At 39.2% G+C, this 20,188-nt stretch overlaps 1 protein-coding gene across 13 annotated transcripts in view; it reads right to left on the reverse strand.

Moving 5' to 3' along the window:
• Positions 1–20,188, reverse strand: part of TRAF3 (TNF receptor associated factor 3) — a 71,739-nt gene that overhangs the window by 41,074 nt on the left and 10,477 nt on the right. For 6 of the 13 annotated variants that reach the window (XM_038179606.2, XM_038179615.2, XM_038179612.2 and 3 more), the window contains one exon: positions 13,616–13,758. The exons of 3 other annotated variants lie outside the window; for them this stretch is intronic. The gene's annotated coding sequence lies outside the window, so the exon portion shown is untranslated. Of the gene's footprint in view, positions 1–1,623; positions 1,646–8,628; positions 8,767–13,615; positions 13,759–20,188 lie in introns of those variants that run through there. 4 more of the 13 variants (XM_038179610.2, XM_038179608.2, XM_027457638.3 and 1 more) reach the window with 3 other exon arrangements.

Consider the following 20,188-nt stretch of genomic DNA (forward strand, 5'->3'; position numbering starts at 1 on the left):
TTTTTTCATGTAGTAAAAAGAACCGTGTATTTTTTAACTGCTTTAACCTTCATCTTACACTTGCATAAGTACCCGCCTTCCTTGCATAAACTAACGAAAACTGACTTTGAACATGACCTTGAGATCACATGCAAAACAGAAAAAAAATCAACAGGGGGTGGGGGGAAAGAATCCCTACTTGGATATAAGCAGGTAGGATACTAGCATCTGAAGGCACAGGAAAGACTGAGTACTCTCTGCATGAGAAGCTTTGGCCAGCCACAAGCTCTTCACAGTCAGTTATTAGGTGCAGTACCCTGGAATCATTCAGCGTGGAAGAGACCTCTGGAGGTTATCTAGCCCAACCTCCTGCTCAGAACAAGGCTGACTTCAAAGACTGGGCTGCTCAAGGCCTTGCCCAGCTGAGTTTTCAAAACCTTGAAGACTGATGATACCGCAGCCTCCCCGAGTGACCTGTTCCAGTGCTCAGAAGTCCTGCTGTGAAGAAGTTATTTTATAGCTATTACAATATGATCTTGTATAGAGAAAAGGCCTATCCTTATACATGAACTGCTATGCTCTCAAGGAACTAAAGCAGGTTTCACCATGTTTAAGGGCTCGATGCACTAAAAATTATTGAACCAGTAACAAAACTGGTTTGGGGTTGAATGGTACAGACTATTCCTTCTTTTCCTAGGTGAACTGGGAAACCGTAAGTATAAAAAAACAAAAAGATCTGGTATCTTGAAGTACTTGCAAAAGAACAACCATGCATGTCACTTGAACCACAGATATTACAACACTGGGTCTTTCCTGTGTTCCAGTTTGCATTACTGAGTAGCAGAAAGTGAGTGGTAAGTTAGTTTCATGTTTTATTCTTTTAACTTTTTAACACTTTCTTTGTCTCCATTTCTTTCAACTACACATTCACGTGAAGTGACTTCCAGCATTAAACAAGACAGCACCCCAATACAACAAGCTCAATTTAGCAAGCCTACTAGACCGTACTTTCATGGAAACAGTTCTAATATACTTGTTACACTGAGCAGTAATTATACCACTATTAAGAGTTGAGAATAGGAGTATTTATAAGTAATAATGTAGTATTCATTCTTTTTGGAATCCAAGAGCCCAGAGACTGACAATTTTAATAACTACTCAACGTTGAGTAGGATAATTAACATCCAGTCTAATATAAACTGCAGCAAGGGGTGGGAGTAACAACTCAAAAAGAGATTTGATTTTAGGTTATTTAAAAAAAAAAGGCAGCAGAAAAAGTAATTCAGTGTAATTTAGTACTGCTTAAAAAGTCAGCTTTTCTATGTATAACTTAATTTTTTGACAGCTAACATTTCTTTCCAATCATGACATATGCGATTGCAAAACAACCAAGATTCAGTTTGAGGCAGTAGTAAGAAGTGCTTGTATTCCAACTTGCACTTGCTATCTACAGCTCTTAATAATTACTTCATAATCCCAGTGGGCTACCAAAACACAGTATAAAATCATCTGAAGAACAAGAAATCAAAAGCCTCTTTTAGAAATCAAAGATCTCTTAAGCTTTGAAAGCCTGGTTCACAGGACAACAGATAAGAGACATTCTGTCCAACCTCGCCATTCGTAGGTCAGAAAAAGAAAACTTACCAGGCTATTGCATGTCATTCATCAAATTAACTCCCAGCTGGGACCCACAGCCCTTTAACAGGTTTTTAGTAGAAGCATGTAAAGAACGGGAAAGATCAAAAGACGACCAGATAACCACAGGACAAAGTGCAGATCTTCCTCTTCTGTTTTGGGGAAGTCCGCAATTGAGATATGCCAACCACACGTCAAGGAAGTGGATCAACACCCTGTATTTTCATAACTTCTGGCTCTGTTTCTAAAGGAAAGACACTCACCTATCGCAAGAGATTGAATTCTCTGGGAATGCCATAAAAAATCTGTTTCAAGTTAAAGGTAGTTTCATTTCACAGAACTGTTTTATCTATGCTCTGAAGAGAGCGCCAGCAAAACCTGTTTATATTTGCATCATGAATACTCTGTCTTTATGGAAATCTGTTTTATGGAAATCTATTTTCATCAGTCCAGAGTTCCTCCATTTCAGAGCAAGTCTAACATTTCTTCTACCTTTATTGTACAGCATAGAAGTCATTCCTCCAAATCTTACAAGTAGTAATGAAAAATCAAATGTATCCAGGTGAAAAGATGTATGCCACTTCCCAGTTATGCCGATTATGAGGACGAAACAGTAGATTTGAACTACTCATGACAAATCCTAACAAGGATCAATAAGGATTAAAGTGGATGCCCTGTGCAAATCACTTTGGCCAAAGCACATAGTCCTAGAAAAAGACGTCTCATTTCCAAGTGACCTAAAAAGTCATTTTTCCTCCTGAGGTATGACTTCAAGAAAGACAAACAAACAAACAAACAGCTGCATGATTTAATCAGAAATGATTTTCAACTACATCAGCTCAAGACACCAACATCTTTTAATCTGACATCACCAAATAAGAATCAAGAAGTCTTGCTGTTTTTTAGTCTTTTTTTAAATAAGCAAACAACAAAAAAACACCGTCATTGGATCCTGTTCTCTTCCACTGTTAATCATATAGATCTCCAGTTTCAAGCCTCATTAATACTCTTCAAATCAGAGTATATCTACTCTGCTGACTGGCAAGTACATGAAGAATACTCTCTGCATTGCCAGTTTCTGGCAGAATACATCTGTGCTGAGTCTAAATGAAACCATCTTTGAAATCTACGCAGCAGTACTACCTATCTTAAAATCCCTTACCTCATCTTCTGCTGTTCTTTCCAGAGGCAAAGGTGTCAGAGACCAGCAAGTAAATAAATAGAAGTGCTGCAAGAGTCTTATAGTAAATAACTATAAGAAAACTGCTTTTTGTCAAGAATCCTAAAGATATTAGTCAATCCAATTTTAAAATGCAGCTGATGTTTAACAAAATAACATTACCAGGTAATTCTGAACACAGCAGAGTACAGAGGATGCTAGTAAATGAAATAAATGCAACTTCAAATATGGCTCTGCACTTCTTGAATTCAATGCTGAAATTAAATACTGTGGAACTAGAAATGGGCATCCAAGAACACCAAGATGATAGCATTTCATGTACACAATAAATTCTTTCCAGTCTAACTGCGGTAAGTTTTCTAAGCCTACATCCGAAGCTCAAAAATACATTCATCTATGGAGCCACATAAAACATTTCCCACTCTTCCAATCTAACTGACTACTTCATGCCTATGCTATAAAATACAGGTAAGAATTAATCTCTCATTGGAAAAGCCCTAAGTATTAATCAAATTCCAGAACCTAACAATAAATGACATCAGAATTTTTAATACTGAATTGCCTGGAAGACATTCATTTAAGCACAGATTGCTCTCTTACTAATCTAAGGTGCACTTTTCCCCATTCTAGGTAACAACCTCAGCTTTGTCTGACATCATTGATTCTTACTCAGGAAGAAAGGGGGGGGGGGGCCGTAAGGTCAAAAACTGGGGAAAAACAAAAACATTGTCCACTTGTTCAATGATAAAACCACAGGTTTATCATCAGTGTTGACATTGCCTACTTCAGTGTTGGCATTGTATTCTTCATGACCACCATCTTGAATTTTAGGAAAAGAGAGAGGTTTTTTTGTTGTGAAGATTATTGTAGTAAAGAAAAATGCCATCAAAATACATTTCAAAATGGATTCTGAAAAGAACATTTATGCTACTATTTCTAGTTATATTGAAGCACACTCCACCTTCTATATCTCTAGTAAAAATGCATTACTGAAGTTCAGTTTTCAAGAGCAAAAAAACACTTGGAAAAAGTCCTAAGTCAGGCCTGTCAGAATCTGAAATCATAACTTTCTAGAAAGCAATGAGATTCTGTTTAAAGAACTCAGCTTCTTACATGAGTACATTTTAAAATATGAGTTTTTTTGTAAATGAAGACTCAGACTCACAAAACATGTTTTCCCATCAATGCAAGAAAGAACTAACTTGTTGCTTTCTCTTGCAGTAAACTCAGGCTTTGGGAATGTGCTATTTGAAGGCCAAGTCTATACAGGAGAAAGATACGAGTTCCTTCTGGTGTTATGACAGTGTTTGTTCTACCAGCTGCAAAGTCCTATTAAAAGATTCTTCTGCCTGGAACCTGATGCAATTTCCTACTTTCAACATTCAGATTGCGATTACTTTCGCAAACCATTTGATTATTTTGTGCTGCCTACCTTAACTCTTGTATTTGCTGCCTGCAGGTGTATAGCAAGTTATCCTGGAGGTTTCAGATCAGTAGACGTTGTTGACATCTTGAGAATAAGCCATCTTTAGAGTATCGGTTTAGACAGGATAACATACCAAGGCCAAAAAAAACAAACAGGTCCTTTTGAACATTTGTCTCTGGCACTGGATTTTGAGAATTAATAAAAGTTGAAGAGGATTTTGTCCTCTATGATACACTTAAAGTGAAGATTGTAAGACTACTTTCCTAATTTTTTTCCCCAGTAAATTTCACATCACTAGTCCAAAGTGTTATCCACTGTTAGCCAGCCAAAACAAGTTTATAACACAAGAAATAAGCAAACTTGCAAGCATACTTCTGGTAGAAGTGTACAGTATTGCTTCTTTGTGTAAGAGATGCATTATAAACTTGCAACTTCCACTTTATCCACAGGACCTTAGGAAGACTTTTGCTAACATGAGGCTGCCAGTTTTAGCCGGAAATTCTTTTTCCAGAAGGCTCCTCCGATTAGTATTAATAAAATCATGTTCAACTCCTCCAAATTAATACTGAAAAGGGTAATTGTTTAATATATTAATGGCAGTTTAATATTTAACTATAATTTATTTGTGAAAAAGCAAATCTGAAATCCTCCAGGTGCTGCACCAGAAACTAGAATAGTACTCAGATTCCTTGTAGAATTTATGCTGATAAAGACTATCTGCTTGCATTAAAAGGATCCATGCAGGCACAGTCGAGATATTCAAAATGCAAAGAATAGCTTCCAACTGGAGCAAATGCTAAGTTTAAAAGTATGCAAAGGATATTCACTGTTAGACCAAGCAGTTTAAACCCTAAGATTAGAGTTTAAAGGATGCTGCATCAGCAGTGAGTATTCAGAGGATAGACAGCTGTAATTTCCCACTTTTTTTTTTGCAAATAACTTGAACCCAAGAATGGATGCTTTATTATAGCAGTAGTTTGGATTTTTTTCCCACCAATTCTATTGAATGGCTACCTGATTTTAAGACTTCACACTTTGTTTTTTCCTCCTCTACCACAAAATAAGCACAATAATGCTTACCTTTTATAGCCTGCCTGGCCTGAAGTGTTCTACATCAGCAGAAAGTATTATTTTCAGAATCTTCTTCAACTAAGATTTAAGAGTCACTAGTCTAAATCCTCCTCAAAGACTTTTAAAAGTCTCCTCTCCGATACTGTCCAATAAAACTTCAGCCCAGTGTTTTATATGAAGCAATTTCAGAATCTGGAAACACTAACACCAGATATATCATAGACAAATAGCCAGAATTCAGGACACGAGCATCTCTATACATAAGTAGAACTACCACCGTACCACTATAAAGCCTTCCATGAAGAACCCTTTCTTCTAATGGCTTTACATTCTTCCAGCAGCTCTTACATTGTTACCTTTAGAAGATCTCAAAAAAGGCATCAAATTTAATCCAATTAAAAACAAAAATGCACCTCCTGCACTACAGAATAAAGTCCCAAAATAGCTGAAAATTCCAAAACAAGCGTCTGTAGAGCCAGGTTCAATCCTGCTCCAAGGATCTTTTCCCATCATTAAATAACCTCTACAACATACTAGGTACAAGCTCACAGCCTCCATTACAGATGGGCATCCCACTGTAATTTAGTTCAAGCCTACAGAAGAGGAGCATTTGCTTTCAGGAAATTTTCTGGCAAAATACAACACTTGGATTAAAAAAACGAAGTAGCTCTGAAGCATCTGTTAAGCATGCTTTGCCTTTCCCCTATCCCTCTGCTAACCTTAGAAGCAATTATTTTGAGGCCAAGCACAGAAAATTCCTAGCATTCCTAGCATCAGTAAATTTTGTAGATAAACCATAAACTTCTTTTTATATCTAATTTTCAAGACAGTTATTCAGGAAAAAAAGTGACAAACCTAGGTATTCACAAGTACACACCATATATACATAATTTATAAAGTTCTAGCATTTTTTTCTCCTGGGCATTGACTACACCAGGGTTTTACTAATCACAGCTATCACCAGCACAGCTGTCAGCAAATAACATAAGTGAAGGTTATCCTACTTTGGAACACGGACACACTTTGTTACCAGTCCAAACAGCTACTGTGCCTCGCTGAATTAATGGATTTTGTAGGCACATTTACAGAGGACATAGGGCTAATAACAGCTTTAATTAGGGCAAATACGCAGCATCCAAGTTCAGCTGAAATGAAGCTAATCCCAACTTTCTCTCTACCCATATAAAAATTTTTAAATATTTAACATGTCATCACATAATTTTTACATCTGCAGACGAATCAAAAATGTGACCAAAACTGAATATAAAAAGCAAATGAGAGCTCACCTTTATTAATACAAACATTTTGTACTGAAATAGAATCCTTTACACAGCCCCCTTTTCTCTTATCTGCTGAGTTTTGACCAGTAGCTTCATTCAACTACCAGAGTTTTACCTTGAAGTACAACATTAAAATCTACAACAGATTTTTAGAAACGTATTTTCCTGATGCCTATGGTCCATAACAGCACCAGTGTAATGGAAACTAAATGCTGGACATGGAAATTCAGACCAAAGACATCAAAATGAACACTACTTGCCCTCACAACAGGTTGTATTGCATTTTTGATGTCCACAAGGAGGAAATGCGTACAACTAGATGCTGAAACAAAAACAAGGCAAAAAAGGAGATTTCCAGTAAAGTTTGAAATGGCACATAAGCAGAAAACTATTCAAGAGTCCTAACAATCTACATCGATCCAGTGAAAAGCCTGCTCAGATACATGTAGAATGCTCTCCCAAGAATATCCTTCTCCTTTGAAGTTTTATCTAATGCTATCCAATTTTTATGCTTGGCAAACAAGGTTTGTCTTAGCAGCCAAAAAAAAAGTTTTATTAAAAACATCAAGAAAGAATTTGACACGAATGTGAATACAGTGTCAAGCTACCCTCGGTCAAGTCACAGGCATCAGAAGATTAAAGGTGAGCCTCCAAACAGATGAAAAATTTATTTTCTTGCAATCTGCTCTTTAGCAGAGGTCCTCTGTAAGAGAAGGTTACAAAACCCTTTTTCATTTAAATGCCACAGCAGTATCACTGCTGCTATCAGAATGGCAGAATGGTTGAAATCCTTGATAGTTCTTGCCCTCTTCCCAGCCCAGCCTTTGCTCCTAACTCGCTGCCTCTGCTAACCTCTTCATTAGCTATCCTAAATACACGGCTAAACTGCACATCACTCTGGAAATCACATACTCCTCATGTAAGTTCCACATGAAAGACAACTGAAGATACTGCAACATTAAAAGGCAACTTGTTAATTTTAAAAGCTCCTGGAACAGCTTTCTTGATGAAATTTCAATCCCTTTCTTCATACATTAACATCCCCTCCCTTCTCTCAGATTTGGAGCAGGCTCTTTGATTGCTTACATCTCCTTTGTTTTATTTGAATCTTATTTGATCTGCAGCTTCAGGTGAGAGCAGGAAAAAAATAAATAAATTTTTCTCAATGCTCAGAAAGGGTTCTCTTTACTCTTGCCAATAAGAACAGCTTTGCTAGTCTGCCACATTTCTTTCTTTAGGGTAAAGAAAAAAAGTTAGTTACATCACCTTCATTCAAAAATGCTGTATAGGTTTTTCAGCATCTATAAAGTCAGTCTAATGAAGTTGAGTAACAAACTAACATAACAAGTTTTATAAAGAACATAGATAAAGACCAGTATAGGTAACATACAAATGCACAATTTTTAAACTGTTCTTTTCCTCTCCACTATCACTCACAGCAGGTTTTTCAACAAAACATGCTCAAATGACAACAAAACATGCTAAAAGGACATGCACAAAGTTTTTTTTCCTGACCTCACACATGTACAAGCTTATCCACCCTGATGTGTTGGTTTTCATCACAGACGTAAAAAACACACAAACACTTCAAAGTCATGCAGTTTTCTTGTTAACAGTGACTTCCATTTGGAAACGTTATTCTGGAAAAGCAGCTAAGTGTTTTACAGAGCATTTCTTCAAAAATGATTCACCCTATAACAGTATTCAAACCTGTATTAGACGAAAGCAACCTGTTTGGGGGCAAACTTGTTTGATCTTAACATTTTTACAGGCGCAGACAAAGAGGAAGAGTCTGAAAGCATCATTAATGGAAGTGTCCATCAAACTCTATGTCCATTCCTAAAAGCTGGCAGTCGAGGTCAGACAACAAATGCCCCAGTGCTTACACAACCAATACAGTAATGTGAAGCCCCCAGAGCTCTCATGCTACAAGGACAATGCTTTGTGACCGTGTTGTAGAAACCTCACTTAACCATTTACACTACACACAATCAAACCACACTTGTGCAACACTTTCAATTTCTCAGTTCTTGGCAGTGAAGCCTGCAGCCACCTACCACAAAGCCTAACAGTGTCAGCAAAGTCTGAGAAGCCCGACCAGCTATTCCGTGGTGCCAGCACAACGACGTTCCCAGATGATGCTACGCAGGGTGGCACCGAGGGCCCAGCTCGGCAGCGTGTTCCCAGCTCTCATCCTGCAAAGATGGATCAACCTCAGCAGTTACACAGAAGGGGTTACAGAAACGTAGACAGTCACAAAAATCACCCATCTGCCACTCCACGTGCTGGGCTCTCATTCTCGTAACCACAACTAACGTAAGGAACTTTGCACCACAAGACCAAGGGCACATTTATTTAGTTGGAAGTGCCACAGGCTTTCAGAGCTATTAAATGAGCCCTTTTCTGATCTTTGTCACATACTTCAATTCACCTTTGGTCCTCAGGAGGCGGAAAGGCAAGGCTACCACTTCTAACAGAACAACAGCCATGATGCACCCTTGGACCAGAATCCTATTAATTAAGGCTAATGAGTGGTTTCAGACTCTGGAAAAAGAAATTTATTGACCAACGAAAGCCCAGTCTGCCCCATTCTAGCAACAGAGCTGGAAAAACAGCCCAGTTCTAAAATCCATACCAACGAACTCTTACTCACATGAAAAGATTTACAGTCTTACACTTCCCCCACCAAACTAGTACACACACCCCAAATCAGTCTATAATGCTTACAGATGTCACACATTTCAGTACTGATTTTTTTTTTTTATATATTAACTCAGCAAAAAATGCAAGTTTTAAAGCTCTTTCAAGCTCCCACCCAGAATTTAGACACCAATTACAATTGCCCTGGTCACTATCCATTTACATTCTCAGCTATAAAGCTTAATTTAGCGCAGCGATTTCTGAGCTTCCAGCCCCTCCTTTCTCTCCCTGCACATAATTCCTTCCAATTCAGAGAATTTAGGAGCCTCCACATTTTCCTTCTTACTAAATGAGTGCACTCCACAGCTAAATAGCAGCATTATGACAATGCTATAACCTTAAATTTCTTACATTAAAAAAATAAATCATCCAAAGACAAGAACAAGACAGAAAGGACTGATTTTTAGTTGTTAAGATTAACATAAAGAGGACAAGCATTCTCAAAATGCTGTTCTTGAAGATAAATTTTTCGTTGCTACATTGGAACATCAGAGTTAAAACACGCCCCAAAAAATCTTTAAATTCATCTTAATTAAAAGAACTGTTCATCAGCTTGAGTATACTAGATAATCCAGGGAATTTATTACAGCGCATTTCAATGAGTTGCAAGCAATAAGGTAATCAAAACTTTTACTCTCCAGCAGAATGTAGCCATTGTTGCATGCTACAACATGCAGAAGTTACTACCATTAACCTTCAAATGTTAGGCAACAAAAAGTACCTTACCTTGCTCTCCACTGTCTGAGCACAGAGGATTAGAAACAAAGCATTAGGCAGAAACTGCAAGCAGTTTGTATCACAGAACAAACAAACCACTGCATCACCAAACGTAATGGCTGGCTGCCATGGCATGCACACACGAGGGACACAATGAAGACTTATCCACATCCTTCTTTGCAAGCAATCTCTGAACCTGGAACCCGAAGGCATCCATGCATTACCTCCCGCTCCCAAACGCGGATCTCAGTAACACAACACTGCAAGGAGCCACCACAGCTTGATTTTCCCTCCTAGCAATTCCCTCCTTGCCAGTGACTGCACTGCAGTCTTTCTGATGGCTACGCAAAATGCAGGCAGGGGAGGACTGAAAGAGCCCAGGAAAGAAACAGTCACAGTAAAGTTTGCTCAAATCATCTCCTGCCACGTCAGACGTGGGCTTAAGGGAATTAACTGCAGAGTTTGGTGGGATCTCCAGGATTTTCTCTACTGTCCCTCTCACGTTCCTGCATCTCTTTTTTTTCCTCTCCTTTTAATTCAATAATTTGAGTTTTACTTTGTAGCAAACTTAGAGGGAATTAGGGGAAAAAAGGTAAATAAGAAAAAACATTTTAAATAAACATTTTAGTGACTTCACTATTTATAGTCATATTGAAACTATCTTTTATGTCCATCACCACTCATATTTTAAGGTGTTAAAAATAAAGCAGTCTTTTAATGTTTTGAAGGTGATAGGGTTTTCTTGGGAGAGGGGGAGGAAGGAAGAGAGTTGTTTAGTTTGTGGCTTTTTGGTGTTGTTTTTTTTTTTTTTGCTTATGCTGTTTAAATAGGGCAGTCTAGTTAATTAACTATTTTAACACTTGGATGCTTTCCCCATACAATTAAAATTGCCACGATTACACAGCAGCAGCATTTGCAAGACAAATGCCCAGCAGCAGCATTTGTAATTATTTCCCAAGTATTCCACAACAGCAGCTAAAGTATACGTTAGAAAAAAAATACTGAAGAAACTTTCACAGACTGCCTGAGGTTGGAAGGCACCTCTGGAGCTGATCTTGTCCAATCCACCCACCCAAGCAGGGTCACTACTGCAGGCTGCCCAGAACAGTGTCCCACTGGGTTTTGAGTTTCCCCTACAAGAGACTCTCCAACCCCACCTTGGGCAAACCCTCAAGAAGGTTTCCTTCTGTTTAGATGATTTCTTTTTAGTGTTTATTTATTTATGCCCACTGCCTCTTTAGAGGCTAGAGGTCTAATTCATGCTTGTTTTAAAAGAGAAGTTTAGTCTATCTTGTTTTTCCCTTCCCCCCCTCTCTTCTTCACTCTTCACAGCTGCATTAAGAGCAGAGGGAGCAGCATGAGAGCCCCAGTACCAATCAGCCAGTGAGCTCATTTGCAACAATAGGCTCATCACTGCTTTTCACCCCTCCTTCCCTCTGCATCCTGCAGAGCAAGGCTCAAGGCCAGATCTTTTAGTCCACAGCAGCCCAGCTGCCTACCATCAGCAAGCTATTATTCCTCGAGATCCATCCACCTCCTCCTTGGGTGAGGATCCTGCCCAGACTTATCTGTTTTGGCATCACCAGAACATCAGGTGGGGCTGAACACACGCTGACAGTGGCACTGAAAGCTCAGCAGCCTCCAGTAACTCTTCAGCACTCCCTGCCTCACCTCCCTACCTTCTGCTGCAGCCCCAGGAGAAAGGGCAGGAGCCAGCATTCAGAGTATGCTATTTGGGGATAAGCAGAAAGGAAACAGGAAAGAATTAGGAGGTGCGTGCATCCTCTTGGCTTCTGGCTCACAGCAGTGAAAAGGTTGCTTGTTTTTAGTGGCAAGCTTCAACAGGGTTTACGCTGACCTTTTAAAGAAGGTGGTAATGGGCAACGCAGGTACAGACTCACGGATATAACCAAAATATCTACCTCCCACTCCCCCACCCACAGATGGGAGAAAGATTTACTTTCTCACAGCTGGGCACAAGTGCTTCACTTACTCTTCACAGGGGCTCCTGAGATCCCGTGCACTGACACAGCAGCCTTATTTTTTTTGTTGGATTTTTTTTTTCTTGTGGGGTTGTGTGTTTGCTTTCCTCCTTTTCCAATATGGCTTAGTTAGTAATGGACAATGCGTACTCAAGTTTAGGCTCCCATACAAAGTTTTAGTTATTTTAAGCTTGCATCTACTAAATAGATTTTATTTATTCAGTGCCAAAGGTCATCTTCAGTTTAGAATCTCTTCCCTGGCTTGTAGGCCAAACATTAAGTGCCACATAAAAAAAATTATGATAACAGATTTTGAAAGGGGAAAGAACTGTTGGCATTGGAACAGGAAAAAAATAATCAGAATTATTAGAAACTTTTTGCATGACTTGGAGCACTTCTGCACATTTCTATTCCCGTTCATCAAGGAACAGATATAATGCCTCCTTTCTCTCATCTTACCTGGACACCTACCAAGATCCCACCTCTTCACATACTTGTATATGTATTACCTTGTATAATAGGACTTCAGTCTTAAGCTGGGAACTGCCAAAAGTCAAAAAATAACTAGAAATAAGGAACACAAACACATAATTATATCCTGGTAAAGCTGGGGGGGCGGGCCAGCAATATCCCCTTTCCCCTAAAAAGGGAACATAAATGGTAAAGTAAGATTTGTAAATTTTCAGTTTCTGCATTTAGCCTAAAACTATCACTTTAACACTTTTTAACCTGTTTTGCTTTGGGACACTGAGAATGACTTCAAGACAGAGACATGCAGCCTAGCTGCTTTCTGGCTGGGATTCACACACTATCAAGGATGCACACAGCATTTCCTAAGAAATGACATCCAGCATTAAGTTAGATGCTAGGGCCAAGGGAAAAAAAATCTTACAGAAAGATAACAAGCCCGCTTCACAAATTGTTCAAAATCCCCTGTATTTGGGGGGAAAGGTAAGAGAAAAAGAAAAAAGGTTATGACAGTATCCAACCATTCCAGCAGGGCATTTCCTGCTGGATTTTCTCCTCTCGCAGCTAAGGTATAACGTAGTTTCCCAAATTAGGCAGAGCTGACTAAGGAAGTTGGCTACCATCTGAGTTCTTATCACATTTCTAAACTATTTGCTTAAAAAAAAAAAAACTTTCCTTCTGGTGTTTAATGAAATAGAGAGAATAACTTGCTTACCTTGCTTGCAAATGAAACAAAACTGATAAAACAACCCAGAATTTAACAAACCTCCACATACTATCAAGCAACATAACTCCATCAGGCAGGGAGTGCAGAAGAACTTGCCAAATAGTCCACTGATTGTGTGGAAAACACAAAAGACACTACAAGAGGGCTGGCTTACAGAAACAAGAAAGAAACTTGCTTGAGTTTTGAGCTATCACCCTGATTCATACCTAAAGCAACTCGAAGCACTGAAGCCGATTTGTAAAATTAATACCATCAACTTAAAGATGTGAAAACACAAAGGAGAATAAGGTACTTTACAGTTTCATGCAATGACAGAAATACTACAACTACGCCTCCCGCCAAAAAAAAAAAGGAAAAAAAGAAAACCACCTCACACAACTGTCACGAGGTTTCTAGATATACGCATTACAAAAACAACATATGCAGCAGAGAAAAAATTTCGCAACCTACCTGTTTACATGAGAAAAACTCGCAACACAAACCGCAGTGATACACAAGACTGCAGTCTGTACTTCCAATGGATTAATATATTGTCTCCCACTGCTGAGAGCTGGTCTTGATTCAGTTAAAGCCTAAGCACTCAGGCTTTCCTGCTGGGAAACAAACAAGTAAAGTCGGTTTCAAGTGTCTCCTATTAATATACAGAAACAATTCTCTCAAGCTTGAAGGCACAAATAAGAAATAGTAGGTTAGAGCTCCATGAAACCACACAAACTACAGCAAATCAGAAAGCTACACTGAGATTTATTAGTCGACTAGGAAATTCATTGCAAAAGTGTATTTACTTCATGGAGGAAGTCACCACTGCCACCACTGAGTGAGTCAAGCTAATCTGCAAGAATGTTTTACATAATGGGAAAATTTTTATTGGCCAGAGGTTCACAGTGTTCTTGAATTTCCAGAAACTGCAGATGTAAAGATACTTCTGTTAACCTGAACCAAAACCAAGAAAAGAAACTATCTGAGATGCATGCTCCATTTCTCAACACGGGTCTAATTTTACTAGCTACTGTACTTGAACCTATTCAGCGTAGGAAAAATTTACACTCAGATAAAAATGGGAGGAAATACGAAGACTGAAAACACAGGTAGTTTTAATATTGCCACCAAACAGTATTAAGACATATTGGCTAGCACATCATGGCCATTTCTAAACCGTGATACTGAGAACTGAATGTAACTTGAGTTACCAGTTTATTCATGTAAAAAAATTACGGCTAGTGAAACAATCGGAATGGATTTACAAGAAAGCACGATACCATCTTAATTCTTCCATTTTCACTTTATGGTGACATAAAAGCTAACAAGAGAGCCAAGAATCCCTACAGACAGTCAGTAACAAACTGAAAGGTCTTTTCTTCTTTTACCAATGAAAACATACTGCAACACAACTACAACATAAAATCCAGTTCACTCAAAACAGAGTAACCGGAATGAAGGAAGCTTTCCTCGGTCTTCCAAGGGCTGAGAACAGCTTGAAAACTGTATTTGATGTCAGGAAAGTCAAAAATAAAATCTGAGTAAATTCAATACATTCAATGCTTAAATTTATTCCCTTATTCTGCTAGAAATACAATAAATTTGAAAATTCAGACTGTCTAGATTATCACTTATAGTTTAGTTACTGCTTTTATTTTGTTAATACTAAAGACTACATTTTTTAAATACAACTTTTGCGAAGTTGCAAATTAAGTAAATATTTTGAATTAGTATAATGCTAAAGTATTAGGATTTGAATTAAAGGAGTTGGACTTGATGATCCTTATGGGTCCCTTCCAACTCAGGATATCCTATGATTCTATGAACTCTAAAATATTTCAATTTGCAAAACTAATCAGAAGTTAAATCTGTGTAAAGTCTCAAAAGCACAAAGACCACAGTTGTTTCAGTAGTGAAGAGGCACGACTCTCTTACTGTGGCAGTATAATACAACTTTACTAACAGGCCACAAAGCATTCAGGAAAGAAGGAATAAAACCACCACACATTCAGCAGCCCAAATTCAGAGTTCAGCATCTTTTGCCAGCTCCTGCATTAGAACTCCACAGTGCAATGTATTAAAAATTGTTCCTACGGTCTTTTTGTAATCAATTTTACTCTTGCAATGAAATTCTTTATGAAGAGTTCTGTCCTTCCAAAGCATCCCACTACATGTTAAGACCTCACAACTCTTTCTTCTCACAGATGATTTACTTTACTTACCTATCTGCCAGTAAAAGCCACACTTGAGAAAAGTCCTGAGGAGAAGGACCTGGGGGTGTTGGTTAACAAGAAGCTCAGCATGAGCTGGCAATGTGCACCTGACGCCCAAAAGTCCAGCCATACCCTGGGCTGCTTCAAAAGGCCACCAGGGTGAGGGATGTGATTGTCCCCTCTGCTCTGCTTTTGTGAGACCCCACCTAGAGCCCTGCACCCAGCTCTGCGACCCCAGCACAAGAAGGACATGGGGCTATTAGAATGAGTCCAGAGGAGGGCCATGAGGATGATCAAGGGGCTATGAGGACAGGCTGAGGGAGCTTGGGCTGCTCAGCCTGGAGAAGAGAAGGCTCTGGGAGACCTTGTAACAGCCTTCCAGTACCTAAATGAGGCCTACGGGAAAGCTGGGGAAGGACTCTTTGTCAAGGAGTAAAGTGCTAAGACAAGGGGAATGGTTTTATACTTGAGAAGGATAGATTTAGAATAGATATAAGGAAGAAATTCTTCGAGGGTGGTGAGGCACTGGCACAGGCTGCCCAGAGAAGCTGTGGATGCCCCATCCCTGGAGGTGTTCAAGGCCAGGTTGAATGGATCAACAAAAAAAGTGACTGAAAAAGGCCATCTGAGTCCAGTAACTACATGCTCCTTTCCTAGTTTCAATGTGAAAAAGAGGTCTGCCTCTACTGCAGGATGGAACTGACCTGTAATCAGGCAAAATTGTTGCATATATAAATATACACATAAATATACACACACAGTGACATAAGCAAAGCAGAAAATAAAAAGCATATTCCTGTCTGCTATCTGGTGATAAACGCACTCATTCATTTGAAGGCCCAAATTCTACCTCCGGAACACACAGGCCAAGACCAGCGACACAGCTGCACTGACCAGGTGAAATATAACATCTCTGCCATGCAGTGGCCAAAGCAAGCTGTTCGAATGGCTCTGAGGACCCAAAGGTGCCCGCCAGTTCATGTAGAAAGCTCCTCACCTGCACCTAGCCTGCCAGCTTTCCTGTCAGGCTTAACAGCACCGTGCTTCTGCTGGCTTCATCATCTGTATCCACATACCAACTACCAGTCCTCCCTCTCCACAAACTGGCAGACTGCACTCCCTGTGTGCCTTATCAAAAAACCACAACCAGAACAATATTGGTTTTGTGGTCTGCCTAAGGTTTTCCACCTAAGGCGATCGCTGCACTTCATACCGTAAGGGTGAGCATTGCTGCTCCTAGGGCGTTACATATCTGGAAGTCATGCTGGAGCAAGCTTAACCTGCTCTTTTGCTAGACAGCCCTACAAAGGTCAGAGGTCTCTGAGCTACTGCCATAAACGAGAGCCGTGCCATGAAAGCACCTTTCCTTTATTCTGATAGGGATACAGTGCTACAGAGGGTTCAACAAGTCTGGTCAAACAACACATTTCCATGTGCTTTAGGGAGAGGCCTCAAGTACAGCAGTCCAGAACTGCACAGTGAGAGCACACAGTACTAGCAGACTAAACAAGGGGCAAAGGATGAATTAAAAAATTCAATCCTTGCAGCAGCAAGCATGCATTCCAGCCCATGATGTAATCCTCTACTGAAAGGAAGAACAGAGAGGATGGAAGCAAACAGAACACCACCACACAACTGAAAGACTCTTTTTTTTTTCCTGTATTAGAGACTTCTGTCCTTCCAAAGCATTCCACTTGTGGACAGAATAGGAGGATAACAGAAAAGCCCCCTATATCACTATTTAAAAAACAGCGAAGAGTTCTCTACTTACAAACTGACTGCCCAGACCTTATACCTCCAATCCAGCTATTCCCAAGTTAGAATTGGAGACAACTCTGAAGCCTCCTGCGTCTGTGCAACCACCAGAAGCAGTTACGTCTTGGCAAATTCCAGGCAATGGTATTACTGATTTAAGACGTGTAACATTCCACGATCTCTTTTCCCCTGATACATTTTTGCCAAGCTCAGTATTGACAGGAAGTTAGTTTTAATCGACTGACATAATCCTGAGAAGTCAGCCTGGCTTCAATTCTCATCCTGCCTGTTTGTCCAAAGTTGGTTAATTTGGGCTGTCTTCTTAACTCGTTCTGCCGCAATCATGGCAAAGCTGTGACATTGTCACGATGAGGACTGACCGTTCTGAGTATCCGCAGGAAGAATGACCCAGTCATCACTTAGTATCATCCTGGCTATTGAGAATGGATGAATATTCTACATTAGCCTAGAACAACAGGAGCCACACTAATTTACAGACATTATATGTTAACCTCTTTATTCGAGCACCGAACATCTCAATAAGCAGGGAGGTTTAATTGGAGGCCGTAGAAGAGTCTCTCAGACATGCAAACACTGAAGGCTACTTAAAAACATTTTTATTTACAGAAGGAATAGTAGAGATCAGAGGAACAAAGAGACAACACCAGTTTAAGGAGAGTCATCACAAGGGCTCAGGGAGCTCTTCAAGGACAATCAGGCCATACAGACACATGTGAATTATTAAACACTCTCTAAATACTTTTGCTCCTATTGTTCTTATTGTATGTAATATTTAGCAATAGGCTCTGACGCCTGAGCCCTAGTGACTAATTACAGCCATTAGGATACTGCTACATCTTTATTTGGCCTTCCCATCTTTCCCTTTGCATTTGCTATACTTGTGGTAGTTAAAAAAAAAAAAAAAGACTTAAAAAACAGCTCCTTCATTTTACAGTTTGCTTCACAGCTTTATGTAACAAAACTCATGTTCACTGATCATTTAAACATTGCCCATGGTATAAAGTGAGTTCTAGCACGCTGCAGCTCTGGGTCTACTCTACAAATGGGGAAAAGATGCAATTTCATTTCAGTGCTAGTAATGGCATCAGGACTGACACGTTGCAGTTAGTCTAACTTCAGATTCAGGCATCTCATTTAAGATGAGGCTGTAGGACAAGTACTTCGAAGCTCAATGACATCTTGATTTGGATTCAGTATTGAAATTCGGGAGATCAAGAGAAATTGAGGCTGCACCCTTGCTGCAAGAAAATTGTAGGCTATATGAAAACTTAAGAGCAGTCAGCTACCCAAAGCCAACAACCAAGCCCAATCAAGACCTGTTCGTTTTGAATTGGAATTCTGTTCTCCAAAATACTTGCAGGTATTCCTGGTTTGGTATCCATCTTGGAATGTAATAGGTTTATTCTCTATTATTCAATCCTTTAAGTCAATGTTGAAAATTATAACCATCCCAAATATAGACGCTTAGGCAATACATCCCAGGATGATCACAGCTACCAGCATATTTCCTCTCTCTTCTCCAATCCATTCCATACTAGTCCTGCAGCTGTCCTTTTTAAAATGGGATGGTTCTCCCCAGTCCCCCTACATCCTTAATCATGACACAGAAAGAACTGCAATAGAAATACTACGGAGAAGTTTCATATAACCCTTAGGATCATTCTGCTATCTTGCAGATGTTTACAAACAAAACATTTTTTCTATTTTTTTCTGGTAAATAAAATTATATTACACAGTTTCACACCACTCTTGTTACTTGTTACAGAAGTCACAAAATCAAATATGGAAAACATCTGGAATTGCATTTACCCTCCAGGAATTACCATAAATATGCTGAAGAGTTAATAGCTAATTGGGTTATGCATTATAATATTTCATTCTTACATAGAAGAAAGCAGCATTAATTACTTCATTTCTCTTGGCATCAACTGTTGTTACTTTTTCCTTCATATTGACTATTAGAACAATATCCTCTTAACTGCTCAAGACCGCATGAAAGAATAACAAGAACATATTTTTATCTCCCTCATTAGTTTGATATTGTTCTTTGCCTCAAACACTCCAATTTTTTTCCCTACATGCCTGTGCCATTCTGTCTTGCTCATCTTTAACGCTGTCCCCTAATTTCATACAGTTTCTTCTTGGATTTCAGATCATTAGCAGTGTACTGATTTAGCCAAAGCAGTCTGTTGCTATGTGTCAGTGCAAAAGAAGTACAAATTAGTAATTCACACTTACCTGCTCTTTAAGGAACAACTTCACTGAATTCCTTAGTCTTAGTCATGCTTCCCAAGGCATCTTACCTACAAGTTTTCTGAATTCTAGCTAATCTGTCATACATCATAGTCTTTTAACTGTCCTTAAAGGGTTGTTATTATGAGCAAGCTGCACGTTACTTTTAGCAAACTGGTAAGATAATTATGGCAAAGTTCTCGTTCTCAACAGCTTGTCCATTTTCCCAGTTACCTCATAACTGGGAACTTTTCCTGTTTGAGTTTTCCCCCAAATGGATCGTTAAGATCAGAAGAGAGAACCATCCCTCTGCCTTATTACTCCAACTTGCTAGATTTTGGGGAATTAACAGCACCTTGTAGTCACACCTTCTAAACCCAGTTAAGGTCAGAAAGTGAACCAAGAATCTGCAAGCTGCTCACTTACTTCTCTTGAAGCTAGAAAATTACATATGAAATCCACTGGCTGCTCCTTACCAGCTTTAAAAGGCTGTTAAACTCCAGCCAAGTCTGTTACATTAGGCTTCCTGTTGCTGAGTACAAAATTATTTAAAATTTCCAGCCCCTAGAGGTAGAGTTTTTAAGCCATTTCTGCTAGCCAGCCTTCATGAATGCTTTTCAATAAAAACCTTCCCAAAAGAAAAAAAATCTGTTTCTTAAAAAAGATTTCATCTATATTTCTTGCTAAGTGTTATTTCATGCTATGAAACTCTTTTGCTGACTAGTCACAATCACCTGCACTTGTTAAATCATACTAAAAATACTTCTACCTGTAATGGGAAAAGAGCTGTGACTTCATGAACCCAACCTAGAATCACAGAGTG

This window comes from Anas platyrhynchos, chromosome 5 (genome assembly GCF_047663525.1).
Source record: "Anas platyrhynchos isolate ZD024472 breed Pekin duck chromosome 5, IASCAAS_PekinDuck_T2T, whole genome shotgun sequence".
Lineage (NCBI taxonomy): Eukaryota > Metazoa > Chordata > Aves > Anseriformes > Anatidae > Anas > Anas platyrhynchos.